This window comes from Schistocerca cancellata, chromosome 7 (genome assembly GCF_023864275.1).
Source record: "Schistocerca cancellata isolate TAMUIC-IGC-003103 chromosome 7, iqSchCanc2.1, whole genome shotgun sequence".
Classification (NCBI taxonomy): domain Eukaryota; kingdom Metazoa; phylum Arthropoda; class Insecta; order Orthoptera; family Acrididae; genus Schistocerca; species Schistocerca cancellata.
Window position 1 is genome coordinate 117,137,446 of NC_064632.1, and position 17,819 is coordinate 117,155,264.

Here is a 17,819-nt window from a genome sequence, read left to right on the forward strand (position 1 = left end):
ATTAAAAACTTACTTATTAAGTTCCAAATTACCAGAAACAATCTAAACTGTGAGTGACAGTTATTAAAGTGTAGTGGAGGCTCACTCCCAAAAACAGAACCGATATTTCATATTAGCCGTATATTTAGTGTAAGTTCAACATAACATTATTGTAATTAGAACAAAAATAAATACCAAGAAAGAGTTTCTTTTTTCATATTATTGTCTTCTTTTAATCAAAAAATTCAATTAACACTACTACTGTACTTAACACTGTTTGTAGGACTGCATATAACAGAAAGTATAATCATTACACTCTTGAGCACAAATTTAGTGTGAGGAAATGTGGAAATTCTACATGTCCTTTTCAAAAGAACCAGCCAGGTAACTTCTACAAGTGATTTCGAAAAACCGCAGAAAACCTAGCTCTGGATGGCTCTGTTACCCCACATGATAATCCAACATCTTAAGGACTGCTCAGTCATGCTCAAGTTTCCCAAAAGTTACATTTGTCAACTGTTATTTATCAAGCACAGTGTTATGGCCGCATTAAAATCCATCAACTTCATCTCCAATGCAACTTTACTACCAGCTTACTTATAACTTGGTGGCCATGACAGGTTGTCTGAAGAAAGTGAATCGAGAAAGGCAATAATATGATGAATACTGTAAGAAACCATAAAAGACAATCAAAAGTAAGTTTATTCACCATTATCTAAATCTAAGGAGAACTGGGGGGGAGGGGCGATGGGGGCAGGGGGAGGGGGAGAGAGGGCGAGGGGGGGAGAGGGCGAGGGGGAGGGGGAGGGAGGGGGGGAAGGAGGGAGGGAGGGAGGGAGGGAGGGAGAGAGAGAGAGAGAGAGAGAGAGAGAGAAACTGATTCTGGTTATGATAATGGCAATACTGAGAGAAATTAATTTAGAAAGACAGTAAAAGCAACATAGGACAGTTAAGCATTATACATAGTGGTAACAAATGAATTCACTTAACGTGGGTAATACAACAGAAATAGTCGGGAGTCAAGTGAAATAAATGTATTGCCAGCAACCAAGGACATTTTTATGTATTTTTATTTATGCCAAAACGCGTTTTGGGCTTGCACCCATCTTCAATTGTCATAATACATATTTGATCCTGTAGTAACTTCATCATTAAAACACTGACAACAACTTGGATCCTGCAGCAAGCCAGCACAAAATTAACAATTTTGTTTAGCTACTGCACCTCATGAGTTGTGTATTCAGAAGAAAAAGTCAAATTATTATCGTAACCAAGAGTATTAATTGAATATATGGTGTGCTATTATGTCCACAACTAACCGCAACATGAGACAGCCATATTTCTTGTGCTGTGACTGACTACTGAGGTCACATGATGTATGTTGAGATTGGCTGACAGAAGCAATTGGAGCAGATGCCGTACTGATGTCTGTGCTTAGAAACTTAATTTGATGGTTTTCATATTTATACTTGCGTACTACAAAAATGTTCAGTTTCCGTGACACACTGAACTGAAGATTCCACCAAAATGCGTCAGTTTTAGTATGGTTTGTTGTGCTAAAGTGTCGGGAAATGTTATGTTGGCATATAAAACTGGTAACAAACAATCTTTACTTTTAAAATGTAACTTGGAAGTTCGGATAGCCCATTACAGGCTTCCAACAGACAGTAATCTCTCTCATTATCGAAGTAGTCACATCAGAGTGGAGAGAGTGGCAGGACGCATTCTTGGTGCCATGGAGGAGTGCACCCTTGTGCTGTGTACTGTGTAGTGATGGTGGATCGGCTGTGTCTGTGGGAGCAAAACACTGTTGGGACCTTGACCGGCCCCCTGGTGGCACGTACTTCCACGATCATTGGCCAGCCAACGGAGGCGCAATGCGGAAACAACACTTCACATTGCGCCATACCACCTCTGTGGAGCATTCGCCTTCCACAAACCTGGTCACTGCTCTGTCTTTATGTGTTCACTTCATACTCCAACCTGCTTACATAACCATGTTAAGATGGGTGCCACAGCCTTTTTGTACCAACCACTCACCGGTACAACCACTTGACAGGAGTTAGCCACAGGCAAACTCCTTCACCAAAGAAGATGAAGGAAATACTCAACAATTCGAACCAAGAACAGCTACTAAAATGAATACTGCAGAAGTAAATACTATATGTGTAGGAAAGTAGTTTAGATCACGTAATAAAGGCAAGTTCGTCCCTCCTTTCAGAGTATGCTGATACAATAGCCTCATACTTGCCAATCACACAATCGCTCACTTGGCGAAAAATCCGTACCTGAAGACTGGAAAGTTGCACAGGTCACACCAAAACTCAAGAAAGAAAATGGGAGTAATCTGCTGAATTACATACCAATATCACTAATGTTGAGATGCAGTAGGATTTTGGAACATGTACTGTGTTCGAAGACCATGAATTACCATGAAGAAAATGATCTATTGACACATAGGCGACACGGATTAAGAAAATATTGTTCTAGTGAAACACAATTAGCTCGACAGTTACAAAAAGTAATCAATGTTTCTTAATTTACGTGAGGCTTTTGACACTGTCCTGCACAAAGAGACATCTAATCAAATTGCATGTCTATGGAGTATCACTTCAGTTTTGTGACTGAATTCGTGATTTCCTGTCAGAAAGTTAATTAACGGAAAATCATTCAGTAAAACATAAGTGATATCTAGCATTCCCCAAGGAATTGGTGTAGGTCTTCTGATGTTTCTGGTCAATATAAATGGTATAGGAAACAATGTGAGCAGCCTTCTTACATTGCTTGCAGATGATGCTGTAATTTACATCAAAAGATCAAAACCAATTCCAAAATGACTTAGGCACTATACCTGTTTCTTTTTTTTTTTTTTTTTGGTCATCAGTCTACCGACTGGTTTGATGTGGCCCGCCACGAATTCCTTTCCTGTGCTAACCTCTTCATCTCAGAGTAGCACTTGCAACCTACATTCTCAATTATTTGCTTGACGTATTCCAATCTCTGTCTTCCTCTACAGTTTTTGCCCTCTACAGCTCCCTCTAGTACCATGGAAGTCATTCCCTCATGTCTTAGCAGATGTCCTAACATCCTGTCCCTTCTCCTTATCAGTGTTTTCCACATATTCATTTCCTCTCCGATTCTGCGTAGAACCTCCTCATTCCTTACCTTATCAGTCCACCTAATTTTCAACATTCGTCTATAGCACCACATCTCAAATGCTTTGAATCTCTTCTGTTCCGGTTTTCCCACAGTCCATGTTTCACTACCATACAATGCTTTACTCCAGACGTACATCCTCAGAAATTTCTTCCTCAAATTAAGGCTGGTATTTGATATTAGTAGACTTCTCTTGGCCAGAAATGCCTTTTTTGCCATAGCGAGTCTGCTTTTGATGTCCTCCTTGCTCCGTCCGTCATTGGTTATTTTACTGCCTAGGTAGCAGAATTCCTTAACTTCATTGACTTCGTGACCATCAATCCTGATGTTAAGTTTCTCGCTGTTCTCATTTCTACTACTTCTCATTACCTTCGTCTTCCTCCGATTTACTCTCAAACCGTACTGTGTACTCATTAGACTGTTCATTCCGTTCAGCAGATCATTTAATTCTTCTTCACTTTCACTCAGGATAGCAATGTCATCAGCGAATCGTATCATTGATATCCTTTCACCTTGTATTTTAATTCCACTCCTGAACCTTTCTTTTATTTCCATCATTGCTTCCTCGATGTACACATTGAAGAGTAGGGGCGAAAGGCTACAGCCTTGTCTTACACCCTTCTTAATATGAGCACTTCGTTCTTGATCGTCCCCCACTCTTATTATTCCCTCTTGGTTGTTGTACATATTGTATGTGACCCGTCTCTCCCTATAGCTTACCCCTACTTTTTTCAGAATCTCGAACAGCTTGCACCATTTTATATTGTCGAACGCTTTTTCCAGGTCAACAAATCCTATGAAAGTGTCTTGATTTTTCTTTAGCCTTGCTTCCATTATTAGCCGTAACGTCAGAATTGCCTCTCTCGTCCCTTTACTTTTCCTAAAGCCAAACTGATCGTCACCTAGCACATTCTCAATTTTCTTTTCCATTCTTCTGTATATTATTCTTGTAAGCAGCTTCGATGCATGAGTTGTTAAGCTGATTGTGCGATAATTCTCGCACTTGTCAGCTCTTGCCGTCTTCGGAATTGTGTGGATGATGCTTTTCCGGAAGTCAGATGGTATATCACCAGACTCATATATTCTAAACACCAATGTGAATAGTCGTTTTGTTGCCACTTCCCCCAATGATTTTAGAAATTCTGATGGAATGTTATCTATCCCTTCTGCCTTATTTGACCGTAAGTCCTCCAAAGCTCTTTTAAATTCCGATTCTAATACTGGATCCCCTATCTCTTCTAAATCGACTCCTGTTTCTTCTTCTATCACATCAGACAAATCTTCACCCTCATAGAGGCTTTCAATGTATTCTTTCCACATATCTGCTCTCTCCTCTGCATTTAACAGTGGAATTCCCGTTGCTCTCTTAATGTTACTACCATTGCTTTCAATGTCACCAAAGGTTGTTTTGACTTTCCTGTATGCTGAGTCTGTCCTTCCGACAATCATATCTTTTTCGATGTCTTCACATTTTTCCTGCAGCCATTTCATTTTAGCTTCCCTGCACTTCCTATTTATTTTATTCCTCAGCGACTTGTATTTCTGTATTCCTGATTTTCCCGGAACATGTTTGTACTTCCTCCTTTCATCAATCAACTGAAGTATTTCTTCTGTTACCCATGGTTTCTTTGCAGCTACCTTCTTTGTACCTATGTTTTCCTTCCCAACTTCTGTGATGGCCCTTTTTACAAATGTCCATTTCTCTTCAACTGTACTGCCTACTGCGCTATTCCTTATTGCTGTATCTATAGCGTTAGAGAACTTCAAACGTATCTCGTCATTCCTTAGTACTTCCGTATCCCACTTCTTTGCGTATTCATTCTTCCTGACTAATGTCTTGAACTTCAGCCTACTCTTCATCACTACTATATTGTGATCTGAGTCTATATCTGCTCCTGGGTATGCCTTACAATCCAGTATCTGATTTCGGAATCTCTGTCTGACCATGATGTAATCTAATTGGAATCTTCCCGTATCTCCTGGCCTTTTCCAAGTATACCTCCTCCTCTTGTGATTCTTGAACAGGGTATTCGCTATTACTAGCTGAAACTTGTTACAGAACTCAATTAGTCTTTCTCCTCTTTCATTCCTTGTCCCAAGCCCATATTCTCCTGTAATCTTTTCTTCTACTCCTTCCCCTACAACTGCATTCCAGTCGCCCATGACTATTAGATTTTCATCCCCCTTTACATACTGCATTACCCTTTCAATATCCTCATACACTTTCTCTATCTGTTCATCTTCAGCTTGCGAAGTCGACATGTATACCTGAACTATCGTTGTCGGTGTTGGTCTGCTGTCGATTCTGATTAGTACAACCCGGTCACTGAACTGTTCACAGTAACACACCCTCTGCCCTACCTTCCTATTCATAACGAATCCTACACCTGTTATACCATTTTCTGCTGCTGTTGATATTACCCGATACTCATCTGACCAGAAATCCTTGTCTTCCTTCCACTTCACTTCACTGACCCCTACTATATCTAGATTGAGCCGTTACATTTCCCTTTTCAGATTTTCTAGTTTCCCTACCACGTTCAAGCTTCTGACATTCCACGCCCCAACTCGTAGAACGTTATCCTTTCGTTGATTATTCAATCTTTTTCTCATGGTAACCTCCCCCTTGGCAGTCCCCTCCCGGAGATCCGAATGGGGGACTATTCCGGAATCTTTTGCCAATGGAGAGATCATCATGACACTTCTTCAAATACAGGCCACATGTCCTATGGATACACGTTACGTGTCTTTAATGCAGTGGTTTCCATTGCCTTCTGCATCCTCATGTCGTTGATCATTGCTGATTCTTCTGCCTTTAGGGGCAATTTCCCACCCCTAGGACAAGAGAGTGCCCTGAACCTCTATCCGCTCCTCCGCCCTCTTTGACAAGGCCGTTGGCAGAATGAGGCTGACTTCTTATGCCGGAAGTCTTCGGCCGCCAATGCTGATTATTTATCAAAATTTAGGAAGTGGCGGATATTGAAGCCGGGACCGAAGACGTTTTGATTATGAATCAAAGACGCTACCCCTAGACCACGGGTACCACCCTGTATGGTGTGAAAAATGCAGTTGCCTCTGCATAAGGAAAAGTGTGAGGTCATTCATATGGGTACTAGAAGAATTCTGTTAAATTTCGTTTAGACAATAATTCACACAAATCTAAAGGCTACCAATTCAATTTACAATTTATACTGGAACAATCACATAGATAATGTGGAAAAGGCAAACAAGACTGAGTGTTTTATTGGCAGCACACTTAGAAGATGCAACAGGTCTACTAAAGAGACTGCTTACATTTCGCTTGTCTGTCCTCTACTAGAGTATTATTGTGTAGCATGGGATCCTTACCACATAGCATTGATGGAGGAGATCAAAAAAGCCCAAGGAAGGGCAACTCAATGTGTATTATTGTGAAATAGGGGACATAGTGTCACGGATGTGATATGCGAGTTTGGGTGGCAGTCATTAAAATAAAGGCATTTTTCGTTACGGGGAGGTCTTCTCATGAAATTTCAGTCACCAACTCCCACCTCTGAATGCAAGAGGAGAAATGATCATCATAATAAAGTAAAGAAACAGAGCTCATACAGAAAGATTTAAGTGTTCATTTTTCCCATGCACTATTAGAGAGTGGAATGGTAGAGCAATAGTATGAAGGTAGTTTGAAGAACCCTCTGCCAGGCACTTGGGTGTGAATTGCGAGCAGTCATGTAGTAGTATATGAAAAACTGTAAGGAATACAGAATCTCAAAAATATTCAAGAATACTGACCAGCTATCTATGGTAATTAGTGTATCTGTAGCTCAGACATACAGTCAATTGCGAATGTTTATTTAAAGTAAATCATGCAATGCAGTAACAATGCATTAATCCAGCTTTTGCTGAAGATAAGTCAGAATACTGAAGAAATCAGCAGAATCAGTCATGAGCCTAAAAATTCCTTCACAGAGATAAAATCATAGCTTAGAGAGTTAATTATAAGAAATAATGATGAGCTCCAACAATAATTCAAAGATGTGCACCAGAAAGTATAAAATGAGTTTCAGAGCAGAAAGAAGATTGCCAAAATGTTGCCACAGAATTTTCAAATCAAATTAAAAAACAAGACAGTGATATTTCTGAAAGAAAATATATGCCCACAAACAAACACCTCTAAAATGATAGGTCTTCAAACACAATGCAATGAACTTTAAAGCACATTATGTGATGCTTCAGAACGTTTCAAAACTGTAAAGAATTGCACCTACAGACAACAAAGATAAAAATGGGAGGAAGTAAAAAAAAAGGAAAGACCTTAAGGTTACCAAGGTAGGTATTATCACTGGCAATTATTGGAGTCATTTAAACCATCTGAATTAACTATGTGGCAGCATTTACAAATTTTGAGAGGCTTTATCTCCAAATTGTGGCAAAATGATAATTTTCTTTTTATGTGTGCAACAAGTACAGAAAGAAATGCATGTGTAAAGAGAACAAAGACACTGAATAACATGCAAATCATTTAAAACTTGAATCGACATCTACCAACTTCTCAAGAATGTGTGGTACAATTAAAAGACCCGACCCCCACCCCCCAATGGACTCTCAATGTATATTTTGATGATCCCTGAAAAGATTATGAATAGATTGAAATTTTGATGAAAAATTCAGTAAGTGGTGACTGCCAACAATAAAGCAACAGTGAGTACCGTTGTAGAGAATTTAAATCATAGTGCCATGATTACAGAAATTTTAGGTCTCACAAAACTGATATGAGCATGTTGTTGATTCATCTTGCAGCCACGATAGCTGTCGATCATAACAAAACTACTGATGAAATTTCTGGAGTGAATATAGAGGAGATCAGATTAGAAGACTGCCAAATTGTTCATGATACCAAGATGAGCATGCACTATTGTGATGAGAATAGTTAAGCCAGGCACAGTTTTGGATCAAATAAATCCATAACTACACTTAAAGATTGGTCAAAACCAATAACAACTTCAGAAATCATTAACTGCGAGAAGAGGACATAGTTTCAAAAGAGATGACCTACATCTACATCATGCTTTATAATCAACTACCTGATTACGACTATAATCAAGACAGATATATATGGCATTAATTTTTATGCATCAGCTGTTAGCAGAAGATAGGTGGGCATAAATTCAGCAAAACTGTACATGCAGTGATGCAAAATGGTGAAGATTCCAGTCTTTCCTGAGTAGAGCATTTGTATTATAAGAACAATTGGGTTTAAGAGCAAGCCCATTAACAAAGAGACACTTTTAAACTACGAACTACAAGACCGTGAACATGAGCAAGGCATGTTAGTGCAAGGGTTAACTAAAAGCTTTATTCTGGGATTACCCTTCTTTGCAGAGCAATGAGCTAAAATAATGTTTCCTGGAAAAAGTTAATGGTAAAAGAAAATACAGAAGAAAGAAGACAACAAAGGATTTATAGTAAATAGGAAAGAACAATAAGCATTCAAGGTGCAGAATCGATTACACTGTTTATGAAGAAAGGGGAGGAAACTGTAGTTTCATGTGACGAATTAAGCAGTCAACTTTAATACAGACAATAAAGTAAATATGCTCACCAAATAAAGGAGAAAGTCAACAACATATATGAAGCATGGAAGTGAATAAAACAAGACCTAGAAAAGTGCTTAAATGCAATGACACAAGCAAGGCAACATGAAAGTGCCAAACACTATTTTCTGATAGCATGCCAAAAGGATCATGAATACACTAAAGCTTAGAGAGAACTGGTTTAGTTATGTAGATCATACTGTGGGAAACAATGTAAAGCATTGGTGAAAAGAATATCAAATTTCAGATGTGGAAAGAGTAATCCCAATCATAAGAGTAATGGGCTAACACCTTGTCAAGTACTTAGCTGAATAATATTTTACATGAACCATTCAGTTTCTGTACAGTGTAGAAGTGTATACAGAGGGCCTAATTAACCCAGTACAAGAAAAGGTTATTAAGGAAGCAGAGGAATGAAAAAGGAAGCAAGACAAATTAGTCAAACCTACAGTATGCTCTGAAAAAACAAAATGAATATTTGTAAAATCTAAGGTAATGCTACCTGAAGTCAATGAAGAGAGATGAAAATTCCTCCAATATTATATTGGGCTCTTGTATATTGAGTGTATTGTACATCTGAACATGGTAGAAGTTGTCCAAACAGGTATTTTATGGACTACAAGACACTTTTTTCTTTGAAAAATTGCCTCCAAAATTCAGGTGTGTCTTACACTCAATATTAATGTAAAAATTTCCAATGATTGATTTAAAATTCCAACTAGTCTTAAAAATGGTCCTACATTCAATGCTGCAGGAAAACTAACTGTATCGGGCAACAAAGGATTCAACTGTGCACTGATGCGACGAACACGAGTTTTGCAGATTCACAAGCTCACTAACACAGTCTCCCTCCTGTCCTGCCATCACAAATCCAGAACACTGTCTAGCCTTTGATGTGTCATTGCTGCCTACAGTGAGAGTGAACCAGAATTGAAAGTGATTTGTGTTATCGATAACAGGACAATATTTTTGTTAGTAGTTAGTTTTGTAAAGGAAAAAGTATTCATACACTCCTGGAAATTGAAATAAGAACACCGTGAATTCATTGTCCCAGGAAGGGGAAACTTTATTGACACATTCCTGGGGTCAGATACATCACATGATCACACTGACAGAACCACAGGCACATAGACACAGGCAACAGAGCATGCACAATGTCGGCACTAGTACAGTGTATATCCACCTTTCGCAGCAATGCAGGCTGCTATTCTCCCATGGAGACGATCGTAGAGATGCTGGATGTAGTCCTGTGGAACGGCTTGCCATGCCATTTCCACCTGGCGCCTCAGTTGGACCAGCGTTCGTGCTGGACGTGCAGACCGCGTGAGACGACGCTTCATCCAGTCCCAAACATGCTCAATGGGGGACAGATCCGGAGATCTTGCTGGCCAGGGTAGTTGACTTACACCTTCTAGAGCACGTTGGGTGGCACGGGATACATGCGGACGTGCATTGTCCTGTTGGAACAGCAAGTTCCCTTGCCGGTCTAGGAATGGTAGAACGATGGGTTCGATGACGGTTTGGATGTACCGTGCACTATTCAGTGTCCCCTCGACGATCACCAGTGGTGTACGGCCAGTGTAGGAGATCGCTCCCCACACCATGATGCCGGGTGTTGGCCCTGTGTGCCTCGGTCGTATACAGTCCTGATTGTCGCGCTCATCTGCACGGCGCCAAACACGCATACGACCATCATTGGCACCAAGGCAGAAGCGACTCTCATCGCTGAAGACGACACATCTCCATTCGTCCCTCCATTCACGCCTGTCGCGACACCACTGGAGGCGGGCTGCACGATGTTGGGGCGTGAGCGGAAGACGGCCTAACGGTGTGCGGGACCGTAGCCCAGCTTCATGGAGACGGTTGCGAATGGTCCTCGCCGATACCCCAGAAGCAACAGTGTCCCTAATTTGCTGGGAAGTGGCGGTGCGGTCCCCTACGGCACTGCGTAGGATCCTACGGTCTTGGCGTGCATCCGTGCGTCGCTGCGGTCCGGTCCCAGGTCGACGGGCACGTGCACCTTCCGCCGACCACTGGCGACAACATCGATGTACTGTGGAGACCTCACGCCCCACGTGTTGAGCAATTCGGCGGTACGTCCACCCGGCCTCCCGCATGCCCACTATACGCCCTCGGTCAAAGTCCGTCAACTGCACATACGGTTCACGTCCACGCTGTCGCGGCATGCTACCAGTGTTAAAGACTGCGATGGAGCTCCGTATGCCACGGCAAACTGGCTAACACTAACGGCGGCGGTGCACAAATGCTGCGCAGCTAGCGCCATTCGACGGCCAACACCGCGGTTCCTGGTGTGTCCGCTGTGCCGTGCATGTGATCATTGCTTGTACAGCCCTCTCGCAGTGTCCGGAGCAAGTATGGTGGGTCTGACAGACCGGTGTCAATGTGTTCTTTTTTCCATTTCCAGGAGTGTATAATGCAGGCTATAAATTAAAAGTAATAGCATATGTGAAGAACATGGACACAGAGCAGCTGCGCGGCATTTCAGCCCCCGCACCAACGGAAAAAAAAAAATGTTATTGGAGGCCTAGTAAAGAAAAACTGAAAAAAATGTGGAAGACTGAATGTGCAAAGAGAAGACTGAATGCAAAATGGCCAAGACTAGGAGCTGTATTGAAATGGATTCAAGTATAGTGACAAAATGATATCGGAATTAATACAAAAAAAGATTCAAATACATGCTTGGGTGCTAGCACTACAGTTGAACTTAACAGACTAATTTAATGGTGGAGTTGGTTGGTGCTACAGGTTTACGAAGAGTCACAAATTAGCTTGTTAACCAAAACCGGAATATTTCAGAAAATGCCATAAGAGTATGAAGAGGAAATATTATCTTTTCATAGATTTATTATTCAACATCGAAAGAAAACCAGTGTGGAACTAAGCCAAATAGTGAATATGGAAGAAAACTCCTCTCACATTTGATGCACCGAGTAACAGAACTGTTGCCATGAAAGGTGCTAAAACTGTAAGCACAAAGACAAGTGGACATGAAAAAATGCAGTAGACTGTTGTCCTTTCATGTTGCTACTACGCTTAATCCAATGATCATTTTCGAGTACAAAGCAATGCCAAAACCTTCTGAAATACATCAGGTGTTGTTCACATACATGGCAAGGGCTGGATGGATGAGGCTGGTATGGAATAATTGATTCACAGGAGTGTGGGAGAGAAGAAAAGCTGCTTTATTGAAGAAGAGTTCTGTTTTTGAACTAGATCAGTTTAGCAGACGTTTGAACTTTTCTATGAAAGAGAAATTGAGACATGGGCATACAGAGCTTGCTGTTATTCCGGGAGGACTTACCTCACAACTGCAACCTCTTGATGTCACAATAAATAAATCATCATATGGGAAAGGAATGGAACAAATGGATGATGGATGAAACCCAACATGAACTCACACTGAAGGGAGCTTTAAAATTACCTTCAACCAAACAAGATTGTCAGTGGATAAAACAGTCTTGGTCAACAGTGAGAGAAGACATCATTGTTAAATCTTTCAAAAAGTGCAGCATAAGTAATGCTCTTGATGACAGTGAAGACCATCCTAGACACAAAGAGGACAACGATGATGACAAAGAGGCAGAGGCAGAAGAAGAAGAAGAAGAAGAAGAAGAAAGTTCAGCTGACAATTTTCAGGGATTTTAAAGGTCAGTTTGGTTTTATAAACTAAGAATTTTGTTAGTCTGGCTTTGCAATCTAATAATAAAAATGGAAAAAAAATGTTATTTCTTAAAAAATTGCTAAAAATTAAGGTGCATCTTACAGGCCGTAGTGTCTTATAGCCCGTAAAATATGGTAGTATGATATACAGCATGCACAAAATATTAAATAGCATCACTCCAAGGAGGCAGAATGCCTGACCAGTATACACCTTCAAGAGATGAAATTACTTGCGCTGCTGACAGAAATGCTTAAAGTGAAACAGTAATCCTAGCTGCATGAAATAGAGGTTTCTTCTTCAGGCACGAAAGGGAAACATATACCGTATTTACTCGAATCTAAGCCGCACTTTTTTTCCGGTTTTTGTAATCCAAAAAACTGCCTGCGGCTTAGAATCGAGTGCAAAGCATGCGGAAGTTCTGAAAAATGTTGGTGGGTGCCGCCACAACTAACTTCTGCCGTCGAATATATGTAGCGCTACAGAGGCATGCTTTGTAGGCACAAAGATAAATACTGGCACCAAATCCTCTGTGTCAGTAAATAAATTTACGAAAAAGGTGGAAGACGAGTTTTTGTTTTCCACCCCGAGTTTCGACCACTGCATTTTCATACATTATCCAACGAAATAAATACAAATTCCGTATTGTTCATCTTCAAATGTAGCAGCATTTCAATGTACTACGAAAATCCGATTGGCAAGACTGTTTGGGATGTTTGTCAATATGGCCAACTCTACGTTCTGAAATAAAATAAATAAATAGGAACTTCTGTGAATTGTGAATCACATGCAGTATTCTCTTCACCATAAGAATAATACAAATATAAACATTTTGCCATGTATTGTTTTGTGTTTGCTGCTATCTCATTTAAATCGTGTCAGCCTAATAAACTACGAAACTAGAGTAAGACAACAGCCAACGCGGAAGAATATACATATCATGTCATGTTTATATTCGTATTATTCTTATGCCTAATAGTGATACTGTCATAAATGAAGCACAGCAATTGACTAGATTTTTAAATCTAATATGACTCTAATTTCTGTTCATAATGTAATGTATTAAAAAGGCGCCTGCAAAGATTTTCAAACAGAGAAAAATTTTCGCTAAACTCTCGTTCAGAACATCATCTATCATACGCAGTGTTTTATTTGGTTCTTGTTGATCATTATCAAAGAAAGCAGCAGTGTAAGTAACAACAAATAGCAGTCTCTTGCCATTGTTTCGCTAGTCAGACGATTCCTCTTTTTTTTTTTTTTTTTTTTTTTTTTAAATTGTAAGCCGCAGTTGTGCGCACAAAAGCAAGCCATGCCGCGAGCGGCGACAGGCGGTAAACACGCACAAGCAGAATGCGACAAACAATGCGTGATGCAGTACAGTAATGCTTTTTCAGCTTAGAGTGACGTAAACACCTATAACAAAGAAAACGGCGCTTATCAGATCGAAGAAAAATAAGCAATCAATTCAAACCAGACGAAGCAAGTGAAAAAGGAAGGGTACCCGTATAAATACGGACACATAGCAATGGATACCTGGTAAAGCTTAACTGCTAAGGTTACGACTCGAACCAAACTACTGGAACTGTATCGTCATTCATTCGACCTAAATTGTCTCTCATATTACAATGGAGCAACTTGGTTTCAATTTGGAGATGCGGCCTAAAACTTTTCTCTCCCCTTGAATTTAGAGTCTCAAATTTCAGGTGCGGCTTAGATTCGGGAATTTTTTTTTTCCTTGATTCTGAGTCTCATTTTTCAGGTGCGGTTTAGATTCGAGTGTGGCTTAGATTCGAGTAAATACAGTAGCTCACAAAAACAGAATTACTGTTTCTGCTTCAAGTGTTTCTACTTGTGTTACCAAAAAACTCACATCCTGAAGGTATGTAATAACCAGCCATGAAGATATATCAATGCAGTTACAATATGGTGATGGTAACACTAGAGATTGACATTATGGAATAAAACTGAATCCTGCTCTTTAAAGAGCTCCAATAATGTTTAATATTAATGAACTTGTGAAATGCAGCTGCAATTATAATTTTAAGTTTTATTTCCTCAGTGCAAAGTGAAAGTGAATTTTCAGTTTACATGAAACAGCTGTGGCAACAACAGAAGAATAGGACTTGATTGTGTGTGTATGGTTTGTCCTAAATAAATATACTTTCTGATGTGTCTGCTGAGAGGTGTGGCTGCAACCAGTGCTGACATAGTGTCTTTTTATGGGGCTGCCACTAGTGGTACAACATGGAATGCTGTAGCCAGCTTGAGAGTGCAAAATTCACTAAGTGCTGACATCAGTGATTCCTCCTGTCAGTTACCTATGTGATAGTTGGTTCAGTTATTCAGTCTAGTGAAATGGTTTTACAAAAACTGAAACATTTAGTGTCACCTGTTAGGCATAAGAGCAGCAAATAACCATGCTCTCTCTAATCGTCCTAGAGCAAGGTCCATGTGAGCATCAAACCCCATGTCTTACACCTACTCACTGAGGATCAGAAACAAATTTATACACCAGTTTTCAAACAATACATGGATTTGGGACAATGGATGAAACATGGATCCACAACTACACACCAGAGTCAAAACAGCAATCAAATCAGTGGACAGAAGCAGGCTCTTTAGCTCCACAGAAGGCAAAGAATGTAAGCAGTGGAAAAGGTCAGAGCAAGTGTTTTAAGCTCCACAGGATTTCTGTTAAAAAGAGACATGATTTGCAGAAAAAATATTATCTTTCACTGTAACATGCATCTACCCGCAAATAATGTCTTAGCAATGGTAAAATTGAGGGGTCTGCACTGTGAAATGTGACTGTAATACAGCCAGATGAAGTATATTAACGTTGTAGGAGACTGTGTTGAAAAGTAAAAGCTTTCTGAAACCTAAAATTCTAATTTTCACTGTAATGGCTAGAACTTTACAGACCACCCTTGTTTAACTGTGCGCAATTTTAGTGCTGATGTCAAGTTAACACATGTTTAAAAGGCAAATATTTCTTGCTAAGATTATTACATTACATACAACTGGCATAGTTTTAACACATTACCATTTTGTATATCACCATTGTCAACCATTTGGCAATTACTGCTGGATAAAAGACCCTCCCAACTTTTCCATGTTTTACAGTTTTCAGCTATGCACACCAATGTTTCTCATGCAATATCAACAACTCACCTTCCATTAGGACATGTACTAATCTTTCACCTCTTGGAATGTAGAAATGAGCTTTTTCACTGTTCCATTAAGCAGACACTCACGTGGCTGTATGTTTCAGCCACCAGCATTTAATTTTCACTACAATGATAGCTTAGTATTCCAAACCAGGCTGTTCTGTGATCCATTTGTTTGTTATTCTGTCCCTTCTAGTAATTTTCAACATGCATCTCTCCAATAATAACTGAGCAACCTACAGTTTTTGAATGAGCTTCACATTAAAAGTTTATGCCTCTCTATGTCAAAATTGGTAACTGAAACTAATATAAACTTTCTTTTCCATATACATTGTAATCCTAGTTTTTAAGGCTTTAGGTAGTTTACTGAAAGAACTCTAGGCCATTTTTGCCTTTCTGTTCATTTCTTTCCCTGTCCATACAACTGCCCTAGAGACAAAAGCTCATAAAGTGGTTCTACAATCACACTGTTAATTATTTTCAATTTCTTTTTGTAGTTTTAATTGTAGATTATTTTAGGTTTATTATAATTTAGTTTTGCATGTATGGCCAAACTTTCTTTATTAGATTCTCTCATTTGTTGTTGCATTTTTCCTACATCATAGACAGACAGGGGAAACTTATCAGCAAAATGAATATGGTCCAGGTATGTTCCATTAACATGCATTCTTTCTTCTTTTTCTCAGTTTAAAGATCTGTAATCTTCAATTAGGACTTTTGAGCATAGTTCTGTGTGCATGGAATCTTTTGGCCTGACTCCTCTATCAATACTAAATATCTTTCTCTCCTGAAAAGTCTAATGGACATTACAGGAATAACAAATAGATTATTCAGTGTACTAACATAGGCATGTTAGCAAAGGTTTTTTTTAAACTAAGTCAGAAGCATACTTGAAATGAAAGAACCCTGACAAAGTGTTCACTCATGCACATTGTTCTATTCTGCTTATGACTTGCATATGGTCCATTGTGATATATCCAAGTCTAAAAGCAGGCTTAGTTATCAATGTGATACCAACGGCACCTGTTGGAAACGGTATCTTTACGTGTGCATGCTTGGGCCTCGGCTCATTTGTCAAATGGATTCTAGTCATGTGATTGCTCTCTATGTACTCATATTCTCACTGTCAGCCCATGACCTAATAAAACTTAAGTTATTTAAGACTATGTTTCCTTGTGTTCCTAGTTAGAACACATGTGGCAATGAGCAAGGACAGGATTTTCGTGTGTTCTGCATCATCAGGATTTACTGCTGTTCGCCCCTACCACGGAGGGTCTACTGAAGTTTCTCACCCAACAACAACAGTGTGCAGCAGCTGTGTGGAACAGCTGCTGGCTACACTGAACCAGGCCTTGCCGCTGGTTGCTCACCCAATGGTGTTCCCACCCTTTGATGAATCTGCAGAAGACTCGGATGCTTACAAGAAGTGGCTTCATCATAATTTCATGGCATTCTGCATGGTCAAAAAGTAAGTCAGTAACGCAGCAGTTCTCATTTATTCTGAACTGTCAGCTACATAGCAATTAATGCATCAGTGTCCAATGGTGACAAGAAGGGTAGCAATTTGCACATCTAGGATTCTGTTTGCTTTTGCAGTTTACTTCTACAGTTAGGCTTGGTAGGATGGGTAGAATGTGTGCAAGTTGTGTGCAGACGCAGGTGGAGCTGCCTGCAATTCACAAACAGCTGAACGGGTTTTTGGCTATGGTCAGCCACATTCAGCCTGCTGCCTTGGGGTGTAGTGGTGGCAGAGAATCCGAGCATCACATGGGATACCTCAAGTGTTGCTTGTTTCATCCATGGGCTCTGTTGCCAAACCACCTCCTAGTGTATCTGATGCAATGGATACACCCTCACAGTAGGTAGTGTGGATGATAGTAACACACTTATGTCACTTGAGACAGATGGCTAATGTGCGTCTGGCTTCGCCCATTCACCCTTTGAGTCAACATCTGACCACTGCTTCGGCTGGGTCCAACCAGCCACATGATGTGAGGGGTTTACTAGTTACCAGGAGCTCCACCATTAGGCGCATTGTGCCCCTTAGATAGCGTTCAGAGTTGAAAAGAAAGCCAATGTTCACTCAGTGTATCTGCATGGGGGCTCATCCAAAATGTTGAGGTGGCCCTACCTGTAGCTATTGAGCATACAGGTGCAGTTGTCTGCAAATATGGCTCATGTCGGCACCAATGACGTCTGTCACATGGGTTCTGAGGCCAACCTCAGTTCATATCGGGCTGCTGGGGAAGGTGGTGAAGGCTGCTC

The 17,819-nt window shown here is 40.2% G+C and overlaps 1 protein-coding gene across 2 annotated transcripts in view; it reads right to left on the reverse strand.

Moving 5' to 3' along the window:
* The window catches only part of LOC126092071 (rab3 GTPase-activating protein non-catalytic subunit), a 217,495-nt gene that overhangs the window by 180,219 nt on the left and 19,457 nt on the right, over nucleotides 1-17,819 (reverse strand). The gene's annotated exons all lie outside the window — the stretch shown is intronic.